Source organism: Eleutherodactylus coqui, chromosome 3, assembly GCF_035609145.1.
Source record: "Eleutherodactylus coqui strain aEleCoq1 chromosome 3, aEleCoq1.hap1, whole genome shotgun sequence".
Classification (NCBI taxonomy): domain Eukaryota; kingdom Metazoa; phylum Chordata; class Amphibia; order Anura; family Eleutherodactylidae; genus Eleutherodactylus; species Eleutherodactylus coqui.
This window is the reverse complement of record NC_089839.1, coordinates 177,324,823-177,335,669: the sequence shown is the minus strand read 5'-3', so window position 1 is coordinate 177,335,669 and position 10,847 is coordinate 177,324,823. Positions and strand designations below refer to the sequence as shown.

The 10,847-nt window shown below is 42.5% G+C and overlaps 1 long non-coding RNA gene across 1 annotated transcript in view; it reads right to left on the bottom strand.

Annotated features, from left to right (window-relative positions):
- Positions 1–1,949: 1,949 nt before the first annotated feature.
- Positions 1,950–10,847, bottom strand: part of LOC136619874 (uncharacterized) — a 28,799-nt gene continuing 19,901 nt past the window's right edge. Inside the window, exons 2-3 of the long non-coding RNA XR_010791073.1 lie at positions 2,274–2,405; positions 1,950–2,125 (exon numbers count right to left, since the gene is read on the bottom strand). This is a non-coding gene — a long non-coding RNA (uncharacterized lncRNA). The remainder of the gene's footprint in view (positions 2,126–2,273; positions 2,406–10,847) is intronic.

Sequence of the window (10,847 nt, the reverse complement as noted above, 5' to 3'; positions counted from 1 at the left end):
AATGTAATGACAGGTCTATAGGGACTGCACTGGGATTTACATGTGTAATGCAGTTACACTGGAAGGGTTTGTCCTAATAAACCCTTTTTATTTCCCCTGTTAAGGATCATGGACGCCGTAGCTTGGATACTACGTACCCTGTTCAGACGAGACGACAGAGGATGGAAGAGGAAAAGGGATCTCTTTTTAAATGATAAAATTTTAACAAACTAAAAAAGCTTAGATTTATGAAGGTATAAGATTACATTTTTAGTGCTGGGGAATTGTTCCACAGCAGCATGTTGATAGTCACGGATCATGTTGTAGTCTATACAAGAAGTAATATAACTGACTATAGATTAGTAAATAAAAGAGAATGGTAATGTATATTATAATAGTTTAGTATTTTTTTTATTCTTGAAAAGATGACTTTATGTAAATGAAAATGCAAAAATACATGATATTATGCTCAGATTGAAGGGTCTGTATCAAATTTGAAGGATGAGAGTGATCATTCTAAGGGAAGAGGAAGACCCTCCGAAGAGGAGGAGGGATGACCGGGCCCAACCGCAGGAGATGGCAGCGTTCCTCAATGTCCTCGGTAAGACACATTGGGCCTTTCCAATGGTTGTAGTGTTGAATCAGGTTAAATTATGTAACTTTACTGTAGTCACTAAACAAATTGATCATTTTCTTTTTTTTTCTAGAGGATAAATATCATTGGCTGTTCCTCGCCTGTGATGGATGTTTGAAGATATCTGACAAGGTAATATTACAGAATATTCACCATATATACATATAGGGACTTACGCTCGTGTAATAGGCCTGGAGACACACCGCACTGTATAACCTGGTGACATAATAGTCCTTATTAGATGTGACAATGAGATTTACTCATCCAGAGTAGTTATTATATCCTTTACTTGTTAGTAGTCGCAGCCTCTAACTGTCCTTCTCCTCCCACCAGTACCTCCTGGAGATGGTCCTCGTGTACTTCAGGAGAGCCGGACTCCGTACCGAGGAATATCGAAAGAACTTCTTCCCAGCTCTGTAAGTTGCTTTTATTATACCAGATCTGTAAATATAAAAATGAATAGTAAACAAGTAACAGGAGAGTCCGAGTGAAATTCGGAGAGGATTCCAGGATCCGGTAACATTACTAACACTAGTGTTCATTAGCTCTCCCCTTTTCTCCAGGTCTCTCCTTCTTATATAGATAATCCGCTCTACACGGTTTTGACTCGTTCTATCATCTCGTTTAATCTTTTCTGCCAGGTTCTTAGCCAATCAGATGGAAGAGGAATTCCCGTTTCGGTGGCAGATCTACCCCTGGGCCCTAGGAAACACCTGGATGGAGAATACAGAAGTACTCTTCCAGCATCAGGACCAGCTGCTCCGCCGGATGGGATTTAGAGCTTGGGTGGACCGAACTACCTGTGATCTGGTTAGTAGAAATCATATAAAATACTCCGGTCTTTGATGAAGAGTCAGTAGTGCTAATGATATTGATACACTGTTTCATTCTAGGTGATGGCAGAGGGCCCTTCCCATTGTGCATGGACAAGAGAGCGGCAGCCGGATCACAGCTTGGCTATTCCAATATTCAGGATGGACGAGGAAGACTTCATCAGCGACACACGGTTCAAGCATCCAGACTGCATCCTCTGTAAGACCCTCCGCCGGTATCCATCCTTGAGAAAATTCTGCCAAGCAGAGGAGGACCCAGACACCGGCTGCGACTGATGAAGATGAGTATCTTTTGTATAGTCACACGCATGCCCACAGACACTGTCTCACACATTGATGGCTCATACCCATACATGTGCACATACACACACCGTACAGCCATCAACACATTCAATAATCATCATCATTACACACCGTAGATAGTCACATGCAGTCACCGTAAATAGTCAGTCACACGCAGTCACCATAGATAGTCACACGCAGTCACCATAGATAGTCACACGCAGTCACCATAAATAGTCACACGCAGTCACCATAAATAGTGACAAGCCTTCACTTTACACACGTTATAGTGTTACCTCCCTTAGTATGCCCAGAGGAAGGGCAGTACAGCAGCCATGGTTTCCCTGCAGGTTTCCTCCACTGGGGATTTTTCCTGTCCTGCGTGTTGCTGTTCCCTCTTCGTGAGTGATGGGAGGTAACAACCAAAACACATAGAATAAAAATAAATGTTCCATTATTTAACTTACTACCCTTGGTCTGAGTCATTTTTTTCTATTTCTGATCGTAAAATCTAGTTTACAGGGGTCCGGTGAAGTAACACTCACATATAGCCTGGATATGCCGTAAGTATGTAATTGGTGCTGTCAGACCGCTGGCATTCTCACTGATCATGTGTATGAAGGGGCTGCTGTATTTTGGGGGTCACAGCAGTCCTTTCATGGTCACCAAGGCAAGATCTGTGTGAGAGAAGAAAAAGATATGGTTCAAAAATATTTTATAAGTTGCATCGGACAATACAGTATAATACAGTTGAAGGAGTAGTCAAGCTATAGTCAAAACCTAGCCACAATCCCTTCTCCTTGCTAATTCCACCACCACCCAGTGTCCCATACAATTTTTATTTTTAAAAAACAAAGCATAACAAAATTGACCAAAATTCCCTGTTGTGGATTGCTACACATCCCCATATAGAAGAGGACGGCACGAGAGGAGAAGAGGACGGCACGAGAGGAGAAGAGGACGGCACGAGAGGAGAAGAGGACGCCACGAGAAGAGAAGAGGACGCCACGAGAGGAGAAGAGGACGCCACGAGAGGAGAAGAGGACGCCACGAGAGGAGAAGAGGACGCCACGAGAGGAGAAGAGGACGCCACGAGAGGAGTAGAGGACGCCACGAGAGGAGTAGAGGACGCCACGAGAGGAGTAGAGGACGCCACGAGAGGAGAAGAGGACGCCACGAGAGGAGTAGAGGACGCCACGAGAGGAGTAGAGGACGCCACGAGAGGAGTAGAGGACGCCACGAGAGGAGAAGAGGACGCCACGAGAGGAGAAGAGGACGCCACGAGAAGAGAAGAGGACGCCACGAGAGGAGAAGAGGACGCCACGAGAGAAGAAGATGCCACGAGAGGAGAAGAAGAGGAGGACGACACAAGAGAAGAGGAAGATATAACCTGTCAGCAATTCTGCTTCTTGTGTTCAATCAAAAGGGTATCACACTGTGAATATTTCGTAGAAAGACTGAAAGGGAGCCTCAGGGCCACAGCCTGAGACTATAACATGTCTCCAACATGTGCCTCGTGGTTGCTGTACTCATGTAATGGCAGTATGTGCAACAGTGCCTGAAAGCCTAAGACTGACCGGTGTACAAGACCAAAACGGAGCCTAACAAGGATAAAGATACTTCAAAACCCCCGATATCTTGCCGGTTGAACTAGGTGATGAGTCATTGTAAGATGTGGCCTGGAGAAAGTCACCTTCAGGAAGTGTTCCTACTAAGGTGGAATGGTTCTGGACCACTAGCTAGAAGTCTGTACAGAGGGGCAGTGAACCCAGGGTGAGCTGGGAAGTGGATTTGTAACTGCCAGGCTAAGCGCCTACCATTAGGGCTAATGCCCACGGCCGGATTTCCGACGCATAAAACGCGGCGGAAATCCACAGCGTTACACTGCAGCCATTAGGTTCTGTTGAATCTAACAGCTCAATGTTCACGCTGCGAAATTCTACAGCGGAATTCCGCAGCATGAAATAACCCGCGGCATGTCCTATTTGCCGTGGGAATAGGCACGGCCGGCTTCCATTGTAGTCAATGGTAGCCAGCCGTCACACTATACCTCGCACTGCAGATCCGGGAGGTGAGTATGGGGTCTTTGAGGGGGTGGCGCTGTGACAGACCCTGCTGCCGTATTCCGCTGGCGGAGCCCGTCATGGCGTGGGCATTAGGCCTTATTTTAACCACAAAGTTCTTATACAGACTATGTAACAATCATCTTATATCCTTTGTGACTGATTGCTATGCTTTGTGTCTCCTGTGGAATAAAGTATTCTTCTGCTACTGTTGTTGTCCAGCTTAGTTATTGCGCCATCTTCCTGCATTGCAATTGGGTCAGATGCCACAGTTAAAAAAAATTCCAGTGCCAATGCTCGATAAATAGCTGTGATTGGCTAAGCGTCAGCCAATCAGAGGCAGCACTTCCAGGAGGTGGGTATTTTTCAATCCCCAGGCAGAAGAGATGAAGAAGAACAGTGACGGGAACCCGGGGAGAAGCGGCAGATAGGGCTTAGATTAGGGCATTGATAGTAGGATTCCCTACTGTCAAAGTTGGATCACACCGCACAAAAATCACGTTTTCGTGTGATGCAACAGAGAGGAAGGCTCCATAGGGAAACATGGGCAATAAAACCTCATGAGTCGCGTGCATATCGCGGGACCCGTGAGGTTTTTGTGTCTGGATGTCGCACACTCCAAAACATCGTAGGTGTGAATTCACCCATTGGAAAGCATGGGCTGAACGAACACGTGATCTGTCGCATTATCGCAACACGACAAAATCACACAACCTTGTCGCTCATGTGAATGAGGCCTTACAGGTACATCTAGTGTTAGACCACGAGAAATACAATAAAAAAAACCTAAAATGTCATATTACAACTTCCATAACAAAGCCAGTATACCTCATGGCTAAGGTGGTCAAGGGGGTCCGGGCTAAAGCTAGAATTCCTTTTCTCCTTTCCCAGGAAAAAAAAAGAATCCTAAATCCCCCAAGGCATCGCTGACAAATTCAGTAAATATTGCCACAAGTTGTATTACCTCTCAAATGATAGCTACACTCCACAACTTCATGAGCACTTTGTTGAAAACTTTTTGATGTAAATTTCCCCCCTGCATCTCACCTCATCCCAACTTCAAGGTCTCAACAATCCCATCTCAGACCAGGAAATAGAACCATCAAATCTCTAAAAGTGGGCAAAGCTGCGGGTCCAGATGGGTTTGAAAATGAATATCTTAAGACCTTTTGACATATTCTACTCCTGCACATTCAGAACTTCTTCAATCAGGCAATACATTCAGGTCACCTTCCCCCCAAAAACCTCAAAGCAACTATTATAACACTTGCAAAGGAGGGTAAATCTCCAGACTCCCCAAGTAACTTTTGTCCGATCTCTTTCCTAAATTCATTCTTAAATGCCATTAAACATCCCCGTCAGACAACGGTACTCACCAGAGCGGCCCTCTCTCCGATTTAATCTTTTCTGTACTAATGGAATCCCTAGCAGAATCAATAAGATCCAACCCACTAATTAAGGGGATCCCCTTAGGGCATTCCATACAAAATAAACTTATTCCCAGACAATGTGATCTTTTTTTTTCAACAATAAATTTTTATTGAAAAGCTTGCTTACATGAAAATTTGTGTTCATTAAACTTTACAAACAATCACATCAATAAGTGACATATAATATGGATCCAATTACATTATAAGTCGGTTGGAGTAAAGAACTCAGCTAGAAGTTTGTCACAAAGCATTTTCTAATTTTCTAAAGAAAGAAGAAAGTAGGTGAGTATTAATACGGGAGCACATGGGGTAGGGGGGGGAGGGGGGGTTGGGAGGTGTGGGGGGGGGGGGTGGGAGCAGAGGGAGGGGAGGTTAAAATATATTGATAGACAAAAACTTAAAGAAGGCCTGGAACAAGGCCTGTAAGTGAAACTTACTCAGCAAATATTACATAGGACCACACGAACTTTATTCTAATTTTGAGAATTTTCTTAACCATGGATTCCACGTCTCATTAAATTTAGAAATCCTGTCGCTGCGTAAAGCAAGTATTTTCTCATATGAACTATGTTCAGTTATCAGATTAATAAGTTCTGAGCGATTCGGTGGGATTTCGGACCTCCATTTTTTAGTAATTAGATATTTTGCACCTAATAGGATATGTCCTATGAGGTTTTTAGAGTGGGGGTCTATCCCACCTGGGTCTATCAGAAAGAGGGCCAGTTTCGGGCTAAAGGGAAAGTTCCCCCTGAACACGTCTCGCAATAATTGGAAGGTTTCCTTCCAAAAGGGTTTTATTTGTGGGCATGACCAGAAAATATGAAGCAGGGATCCCTGCCCCCCACATTCCCTCCAACACTTGTCATCTAGGGCTAATTTTCTACATTTCAGAAGAGTTGGAGTAAAATACCACCTCGTGAGTACCTTTAAATGGGTTTCTATCAAATTTGCCCCTCGCGAGGCTTGTCCAGCCCATTTGAAGGCTTTCAGCCATTGATCTCTGGGAATTTCCAGCTCTAGATCTTTCTCCCAGTTTAATAAGTGGCATTTTTTGGAAGGTCTCAACATACCAGTGAAAATGTCATAGAAAAATCTAGTCTTTGCATTCATTTGGGTGTTGTTTAATATTGAAAGCACTACTTTTGGGATTTTCAGAGAATTAATATTCTGTGCGTAAAGAAGCGATGCAATTTGCATATGTTTATATCCTTCAGTTGCTGAGATATGAAATTTAGATCTAAGATCTTGGAAGGATAACAGATGGTCCTTAGAAAACAAATCTGAGATGTAGTGAATTCCACTGTTTATCCATGGAGTTAGCCTAAGGTTGGGTATAAGAAATTCTAGTGCTCTAAGGGGTATGTTGTAGTAGGTAACGGGAGAATTTCTCTCGGATTTTAGGAGGAGTTCTTTCCAGGCTTCTATTGAAGCTTTCATCGGGGGTGAGAGTCCAGACAATATTAGATGTTTTTTAAGGTTGGGGGCGAATGTGGTTAGAGTGAGAGCATGTAGAAGGAGGGATAGAGGTCTTTGACTGTTGTGCTCTAGTTCTAAAGTTGGCCAGCTTAAGTTAGGGTTATGCCGTAGCCAGGAAGGTATTTGGCTAAGGATCGTGGCTTTACGATAAGATTCCAAGTTAGGGACACCCAATCCTCCTTGGTTTTTGTTTAATGATAATGTGGATAATGCCATTCTTGGTTTTTTATTTTGCCAAATATACTTAGATAGTTGTTTCTGGAAGCTTTCAATTGTTTGTTTTGGAATTTGTAATGGTAGGGTTCGGAAAAAGTGAAGAATTTTGGGTAAAATAATCATCTTATATGATATCACTCTTCCCAGCCAAGATAGAGGCTGTTTGCTGAAGGAGTCTAGTTCATTTTGTAGTTGTTTTAGCAGGGGGGGGGGTAGTTGGCATTTGCTAGTTCTGAAATAGGACAGCATAGTTTTATTCCTAAATACGGGATACTTTTAGTTTGCCATTGAAAGGGGAATTCTTTCCTAATATCTTGTTTTAGTGTGTCGTTTATATGCATGCCTAAAATTTGGGATTTAGTAATGTTTAGTTTGTAGAAGGATGCTTTTGCGAATTTAGTAAGGGTGTGATGGACTTTCCTGAGAGAATGTAGTGGACTAGTGAGAGAAAGTAAGATGTCATCCGCAAATAGGCTAATTTTATGTTGTCGGAATCCTGCGTGGATACCTTGTATGTCCGGGTTACTTCTTATATGCTCAGCTAGAGGTTCCATGACCAGCGTAAACAGGAGCGGTGACAAAGGGCAACCCTGACGGGTACCATTGGTAATGGGAAATGAATTTGATAGGGTTCCGTCAACTAGTACCCTTGCGGATGGATTTGTATACAGTGCAGTTATTGCGTTATAGATAGTGCCACTAAATCCGAATTTATTGAGTGTGGAAAAAGCAAATTCCCAATGGAGGCGGTCAAATGCTTTTTCCGCATCAAGCGCGACCAGAATTGAAGGAGTGTGTGTGATAGTGTTTTTGTGGATCAGGTTTATGATCCTTCTAGTCGCATCCGATGCCTGTCTTCCGCTAGTGAAGCCGACCTGGTCCGAATGGACTATGTTGGGTAGAATTTTTAGGAGTCTGCAGGCTATTGTTTTGGCATAAATCTTTATGTCGCAGTTGAGCAACGATATGGGCCTGAAGTTGGCGGGTGAGACGGGATCTTTCCCTGCTTTGGGTATGGTCACAATCGTTGCTTCCAACATCTCTGGGGGAAAAAAGCGTTGTTGTATGCCTTGGTTGAATGCTTCTGCCATGTGTGATGTGAGCGGTGAGTGGAAAGCCTTATAATAATCGTTTGAAAAACCATCTGGTCCGGGTGCTTTTTGGGGTTTTAGAGAGTGGATGGTATCTTTGAGTTCCAATGGTGTTATGGGAATGTTTAGTTGGAGAAGCTGATTCCGTGAAAGGGATGGGAGCTTTATCTCTTCCAAAAAAGAGTCTATTATTTGGGTTGTTGGTTGGGGTGTTTCTGCATCATCTTTTAGGTTATAAAGCTTACTGTAATATTGTCGGACGGCTTCTGATATTTGAGTAGGATGGTAAATTTTTGTTTTTTTGTTTTTTGGATCCAGGATGTAGGGAATCAAAGATTTTTGAGTTCTTTTTTTAACTATTTTGGCTAACATGCGGGAGGGCTTATTGTTTGAAATATAGAAAGTGGCTCGGGAAGATTTTTGTTCTCTGTCGTAATTGTCTAGCAAAATACTTCTAAGTTTATGCCTAAGATCAAAAAGTTCTTTATGCAAGTCTTCTGTGGGAGATTTCTGTAATATTTGTTCTGTATTGCTTATTTGTGTAGTAAGTGTATTCAACTGTTTCATTTTTTCCTTTTTATGATGCGAGCTAATTTTGATTAGGGTTCCTCTAATATATGCTTTATGAGCATTCCATATGGTTAGTGGGGATACTTCCGGGGTGGTGTTTTTTGCAAAATATTCCTTAAGGTCCGTTAGTATCTTTTCGCAATATTTTGGAATTTTCATGAGAAATACATTATTCTTCCATGTTTTTGCTTTTTCTTGTGTGTTTTCCAAGTTTATGGAAATTTCTGTTGGGGCATGGTCGGACCAGGTTATTGTGCCTATTTGGGCTTCTTTAAGCCACGGGAGAGCGTTTTTGTTGACTAGAATAAGGTCTATTCTGGAAAAAGCCTTATATCTGGCCGAGTAAAATGAGAATTCTTTCGAAGATGCATTTAGACATCTGAATGTGTCAAACAGATTCTCTTTCTGTAGCCAGGGTAATAGGGAGGGGGAGGATCTCAGGAGTCCTCTTGACGAGTCAAGTATTTTGTCGGGGACTGCGTTGAAGTCTCCGCATATTATTAAAGTTCCCGTTTCACATTTCCTGATCTTCCTCATTATTTTATTTAGGAAACGTAGTGGGGCATGGTTGGGTGCATATAGATTCACTAGAGTGAAAGGTTTGGAGTTTATCTTCCCTGTCAAAATAAGGTATCTACCTCCAGAGTCCGCATTTTGTGTGAGAATTTCGGTATTGATAGTATCTCTGAATGCTATTAGGACCCCTGCTTGCTTTTTAGGGGCACATGCTGTGTAGATCTTGGGGAACTTTTTGTGGGTTAATACTGGAAAAGTGGGGGAAGTGAGATGGGTCTCCTGGACACATAGAATGTCTGCTCTAGAAGATACAGCTTCCCTCCAAAGAGAGGAACGTTTAAAGGGGGAATTCAACCCGTTCGCATTTAAAGAGAGAATTTTAATTGGCATTTTTTTTTTTTTTCTGTTATGCTTGGGATTTAAAGAGTTGAGACGTGGAAGATCCTATGTTATTTGGACCTGAGAGCAAGTAAAATTTACTACTGTAAAAAGTAACTAGAAACTAGCTATTGTACAGCAAAATGTTAACACTTTCTTAATAGAGCTGAACTATTTTCACAGATTATAACGTTACAGAATATAAGTTTGAAAGAGACAGAAAACAAATCACTTTCCAGATGTAAAGTGACGAAGTAGAATTTGTCTCAGGTTAAGAAACCTGTACAATGATGGTGGGGGGAAAAAGTTCGCCTGGAAAACGCCGAGCTCAGCCACCAATTATTTTTAAAGGAGAAGACTTCCTCTTCTTTAGTGGTAGTCATTTGTAGGGTAATTCTTGGTCTACTGCTTGAGGTTTTTTCGGTGGAGGCTGATGGTGTTGTGGCGAGGGGAGAGCTATGCCCCACTTTCTGCAGATCTGGGTAGCGTCCTCTGGATTGAGAAAGACGTGGGTAGTGTCGTCTCTTCTTATCAGAATTTTAGTCGGGAAGCCCCATCTGTAAGGAATTTTTGCTTGGCGCAAAGCCATGGTAATTAAAGAGAATTTCTTCCTTTCCAGCATTGTGGCTTTAGATAGATCCGTAAATAGATGAATATTTTCATAGGGAGCTGGTAGCGGATTAGATTTCCGCGCTGCTAACATTAAAGCTTCCTTTGTCTGAAAAAAGTGCACCCTTGCGATGATATCTCTTGGGATGGACTCGGCAAGATATCTAGGCTTCGGTAATCTATGCGCTCTATCTATAGATAGATCTAGATTGGAGGCATTAGGAAGCAAAGTAGCCATTAGGCGGTTTAAGTAGGCAGGAATCTCAGATGTTATAATATTTTCCGGGACTCCACGGATTTTGATATTGTTTCTCCTGTTCCTGTCCTCCATGTCCGCAATTTTCGTTTTTAGTTGGGCAACTTCATCTACCAGCTCATAATGCGCATCTATTAGTGCATTATGCGACTGCGAGAATTCTCCCATTTTATTTTCTGTGTGTGATACTCTTTCTTCTATGTCCTCTATTGTGGTTTTCAGGGACTTTCTCAAGGAGTTGAAGTTAAGTTGTAGGGAGTCGCTTAAAGCGATTACCATCTCTTTAATAAATGATTCAGATGCTGGTTGGGAGGACGAAGGAAGAGCTGTGATATATTCTTTTAGAGATGGGGTTTGTTGCTCTTTGTTTAATATATCATCTATCTTGGGTCTTTGTTTGAGCGGGCTTACTGTGGGAGACATGTCTTCCAACAGGAGTAAAGAAGAAGCCGCCGCCATTTTGTGGGCAGCATGTGAGGATATGCTATTCCTTTTTTCTGCATTTTTATTATGT